The following is a 6,000-nucleotide window of genomic DNA, read 5'->3' as shown; positions in this document are numbered from 1 at the left end:
TCCATGATTCTTGTCAAATCTACAGCAACAATGAAACTAAGTTTCTGCAGTGTTCAGAAAGACCTATTTTCAAACAGGGAACCAGGATATGGAAAGTGGAAAAAAATAGGAGAAGGTTTCTTCATATTTCAGCAGTAATCACATTTGTTATTAGTTTATGAAGCTTGAACTATAACTTGGTGTCTAGCATGGTCTGATACCTCCAGCATCAGACCCTTGGAAACTTAAGTTGTGAAGTCACATCTGGATATTAAGGTCTAGGCATTAATGAAATAAACTGAATCTCAGACTTCCCTAGACAGTGACATAACCAGATTAGCCTTGATCCTGGAGCAAAGACCTAAATTAGGTCTCAAGATAACACTGAGGTCTCTGTACCTCCTCACTCTGTCTTCATAGCTTGCCTCAATGAAGTTGCAAGAACATTACATTCAGTACTTCATTCCTTGCCCCTACATCTCTTAGGAATACTGGATATAAGATATATCTAAGCATATTTTAGTTTGACAGAAGAAGAGATCTACCAATCAGTTGGAGGACATTTGTAAGAGTGTTGGGAGGGAGATGGAGACACCAGGGATAAAATACGCAAGGTAGGGTAAAGCTGAAAGTTCTGATGGAAGATGCTCTTACTGGGGATTTTTACAAAATGACACCAATCCCTTGCTATGTCCCTGATCTTTTGTATAAAATTTACTTTCCTCAAATTGTTTTTTGGGGGGGACATTTGAGCTTGTAATCACCAGTTGCTAGAAAAGAGGCTCACTGAAGTCTCATGTACACAAAGGGGAGAACACTGGGAATAGTCTGTATGTCCCACTCTAAACCCAAATTCTGACCATGACTGCTCATAGCTGCAGCACACTAGAGGGTATTGCTTTCCAGCTCAAATCTCTTAAAAGACCTTGTCTTTTACCTTATGCTTTTTTAACCGCGTCAGGTTAGATTGCAAAAGCCTTGGTGCATTGACTTTCTCTGACTAAACATTTAAACACTGAAGCAATATTCATGGCTGGCACCTCTAAACAAGAATACGCAGTAATGGTCATGATGGTCAAAGAGAGCCCCAAGAAGAATTTTGTCTCATGAGCCTGTGTCTGATCTCTTGCTACTTAATGTGACTTGAAAATCTACATGTGTTAGATTAATACTTTAAAATTATATTTGGAGATGCCTCAGTGAATTCTAGAAGCAAAAAAATGCAAATAAATGTAGATTTCTGTTATTATCAGCTTCATCAAAGCAAACAAGCAGCAGCCGGGCCATTATTAGACTTTGATAAGAGTGCATATTGAATGATTTCCCTAAGGGATTGGGTAAAACTCATCTCATTCCATTTCCTTTTGTATAATAATATCAATTGTTTCATACAGGAACACCTGCGCAAAGTGTTGTCTGACCTCTTTATTTGTTTATATTATTTCTTGAAAGGGAAAAAATACAAGAACTGTTCTTTTTCATTCCTATATTGTAATTTTAAAATGTGAGAAAGAGACTTGAATAAAGGTATTCAAAAGCTGAGGAAAGTAATGTCGCAAATGCATAATCATGCATTAATAAAATAATGGCTCTGAAAAGAGAACGTTTTACTGTCAGAGATAAAGAGGAGACTGAAAAAGGAGAGGAGCAAAAAAAGGAGAGTGCAGAAAAATACGAATTTCTTTCCTGAAAGCCAATAAAATGAGTACATTTGCTATGAAGAAATAAGTTCCATTGCTTCTAATACTCTAGCAGCATCTGGCAAGTAATCAAGGTTGATTTTATTTCCGTTCAAGGCCATCATCATATAAATATATATGTTTACATATATATATACATACATATGTAAAGCTCAGACATATTTGTAACTCATTTTCAGTGCTGAAAAACTTGTCTTGAATAATAGTGTACAAGGTCACCCACAGAAAAAGAAACAACTATATCCCTAGACTCTCTATACAAGAAAGTGTGCATTTTATGACTGATGTTAAGAAGCTTCCTGGCTTTGTAGAAGATGTATTCGCAAGACAATTAGATTCTGCCATCTATTCTCACTCACACTGAGCACTTATTTCGACACGGACTTTGTAAGAGATTCCATGAGACTATTTAGTGTAACAGTGACCTGACATAGCTCTCTTGTGCTCACTTACCTTTACACTTCCATATAGATTCATAATCTAGTTGGTCAGTGGTGCTTCTAGCAAGCACTACTTGGACTACTGTGAGTGGCAATTACTAAACTCACCTGCAATATAACTGTTTCTTGGGCACCTAATGGGGAAGGTGCAATCATTCCCAATGTCTTTAGAACATTCCCTGTTAGAAGGGAAAATTAGAGAAATAAGTGACTGCAAAACAGAGGCTTGGAAAGACATCACAAGACATCTTGATATCTTTCCACATCTTACCAAGAGGTATTGACTCCTATTCAGAAATTTATTAAAGCTTCACCTTAAAGTCCATTGAGTTTCTTGCCTTCACATGACTTCCAGTTTCCCTGTCCAAAATCTGTTCCAGTCTCTCTCCAGTAATGGAGAGAAAATGCCTCTAATTTTGAGTCACTCACATAAAGTTTATATTTATCTCTTTTGGACTACATTCTCCATTAGTGAAAGTAACTCTTCATTTTCTGAGACTGAGATGGTCTGCACCTCTTATTGGTAGTGCCTGAGAACATAGCAATGGAAAATGGCCAAAAATTGCAGCTTGTGAAGTTCGGGTTGGACATTAGGAAATGCATTTTACTAGGAGGGTTATGCAGCACAGGCAATGATCATTAGAGAAGGTGTAGAATTGCCATCCTGTTAGGTTTTCAAGATTTGTTTGTACAGAGCCTTAGTTGACCTGGGCTACTGATGGTGACAGTTTTGTTTTAAGCCAGGGTTGGATACAATGACCACCAGAGATGCCTTCCAACAAGTGATTCTATGACTATTCCCTGGTGTATACATCAGGAGAGTTATTATACCTCTACTTGACATTTGTTCTACTAACCAAAAACAAAATGAACTTTTGAGTCCCTTTGCTATCTTTCTAACCTCCTCTCTCACAACTGTTTCTGCATTCTTCTGCTTATCCCAGTCTCCCTTCTGTATCTGTAGTTCGGTGTAAAGTAATACATGTCTACAGGTATACAGTATAGAGATAACCAAATCATATACAGTTGATCTAATGGCTTTTCCAGAGAAATAAAATACTTTGCTGTGTTTCTCCTGGAAAAATCTCACTCCATATATCCTAATTAATATTTGTCTTTTCCATGGTAACATCAACCTAATGGCTCATGGTTATGCTATCATTGACCTCATTTACCTAAATATTACTTTTCCTCTATCATTTCCTAATGAAGATTCAAGGATAAATATAGCTTATATTCTATAACGAACATTGACTACTTGTCCTGAGGAACATGTCCTTGAACTTTATAGTGTCATCTGATTTCAATTAATTCAGACCTTAATGTCATCCCATTCACCCTACCTAATATTCAGATGCTCTTTAATTTTGTCTAGTGCCTCAAACTCTCTGTTATAGTAAATTTCATTGCACAGTCTTTCTATGTTAAATTCCCGAAGAAATTTTGTCCTGATGCCAGTTCTAGGGAATTCCAAAGATAATTTCCCTTAAGCTAAATATTTCTCCTTTTAGCACATGCTGTTGTAATCTCTTCTCTAATCACAGTTTGCCTTGTAGTTATTCTGCTAATAGTAATTTTCTGCAATGTAACTATTATATTCCCATGTTGCACCATATTAAATGCAGTTCTGAAATCTGAATAGATTAAGCTTATTGTATTTCTTTTCCCTAAAATATAACAGATGATTCCTTATCATCAGATGAATTAATCACTAATAAAAAGACATCAGCATCTCCATATCTTGGAATGAAACTAAATAATCAGCTGCAGATCTTAGCCTTTCTAACTCTGCACCGTTCCCCCAGTTGGCTTCCATGGGTGTTACAAACATATCCCTTCTTTTTCTGGATTTGAAAGGATGTTTTTCTTGGTCTATCAGTAATGATCTTCATTAAACGTGTGTCTTCTGAGATCCAGAACGGAACCAGGTTTTGCATCTTTGATCACTAACTGAAAAGTCGAGCAATGTAATTCAGCTGCAGATGCTTTTGTTTCACTTTTGATTTTCCCCTTTCCCTTTTTGATTTTCACCAGAATAAGGGTTGGTATAAGTGAACCTAAACCATGTTTTTAAAGACCAACGAGCAGCACTGAAAAGCTCCAGTGCTAACACTATGTGGCTATTAAGCTGAGATTGCTTATGGAGAGCCTTATCCCTAGCAACTCAACAATGACATACCAGGGGAAGGGCTATGGTCCAGTAATTATAATCAGAAAACAAGAGTAGGGTCTTCTGCCAATAGTTGTGTGGCTGGTTACAATGATCAGAGAATACTGCTGTGCTAGACACTATATAAAGAAATTTAGATCTCAGTTCTTGCTCTTAAAAAATTTTTGTGTAACTTTGGGAGGTCAGTAAGAGCTCAATTACATTGTCTAAGCAAAGGAATCTAGTACCACTTAAAATATACTAGAGTATCACGTCTGGTCCCCAGCTCTAGGAGGCTGCAGCTCTTCAGTAAGTTCTGTGTCATATCTGTCATTCCTGTGTGATGTCTTGCATAGCAAAGGGAAGCTCAACTGGCACTACATACATACATGTAGAACACTAAATTGAGCCTTTACTCTCCTTGTAAAGTACATATTATTCACAGTGCTGATTTATAAGACCATGCAGTCTTTGTGTTACTGACTGTTTGATCACATTGACAGAATGACAGTTCCTTGTAGAAAAGAGCTGAAATTCAGTTGAGGATTAAGAACTAGGTGTAAGCTGGTATCTAAACTGCCAGGACAATCAGTAGAGAACTAGTCAGTGGAGAATAGAGGACTATTCATTCAGCTGACTAGCCACAGTCTGTCTCAGGGAGGGTTGAGTTTCCACTGACTACAATAGCTTTTTAAGCACCCAGCAGCAGTGCAGGCAATGAAGTGTAGACATTCTCTAGAAGTATCTAGACATGTTGCTGATTCCCACATAAATATCTGCTGCCTGCAACTGAACTGCTGGATGCACTGAACTACCCAGATATTTCTTTCCATTTCTGTGCATCTATTCACTCACCAGCAGAGCAGTTGAGCAGTTCAATGCTTCTCCAAAGCTTGGTTTTAAGTGGCTTGATGGAGCATTTAACTCTTTAGACTATTCATCATATAATGAATCTCAGTTAGGCCATGCTCATAATACCTAATGCACACTTTCTCTTTAATTAGTGTTAGTCCATTAATCCCATCTATCAGAGAACCCTAGGTGCTCAGGTTTATGACTATTGGGAAATTATTAATATATGATCATAACAAACTAAATATACCTACTCCTTTGGACAATGATACCATGTGCATTTACTACTCTGATACAGCTTGTCTATCAACGTGACCCAGCAAGAATTTATAGGAAGGGAAACTAACATTGTATTGTACTGTGAATTCATTCATGGTGCCTCCACTGATCACTTGTATAGCTCAGCTGAAGCTGACTAAATAAGACCTTTTAGTTACGCAACATTCTTAAGAGTCATTTGGACTGTTCTTCACTATTTGTTTTTTAAAATTGTTATAGTAGATTAACTAACTAATGGTGGCTAGGAAGGAGCATTTGTCCCGGGCTGGTTATTTCAGAATAGTTATTTCTGCTATTGCAAGCAGCTGTTTCTGTTCATGGTTGCTGGGAAAGGATTGAACCATTGGTCAGATCTAGATTAGGAATGCCAGTGTGCACTATGTTTTTGTACTTACAAACCAAATGTAATAGCCTCAGAAAATGTCAGAGCCCCATGATATATAATGGCATGAAAAATAGCCCATGGCCCTTTGAATTCATGGCCTGTGGACTTCTGAGTCAGAATTGTCCTGAAAAATAGCCAGTAACTTCTGAAACTGATGTGGTGGTTTTACAGGTGATAATGTAAATAACCTTTGTGCATTAGAAATTTTCACCAAAA

This window comes from Rhea pennata, chromosome 7, assembly GCF_028389875.1.
Source record: "Rhea pennata isolate bPtePen1 chromosome 7, bPtePen1.pri, whole genome shotgun sequence".
Classification (NCBI taxonomy): domain Eukaryota; kingdom Metazoa; phylum Chordata; class Aves; order Rheiformes; family Rheidae; genus Rhea; species Rhea pennata.
Note: the sequence above shows the minus strand (reverse complement) of the source record.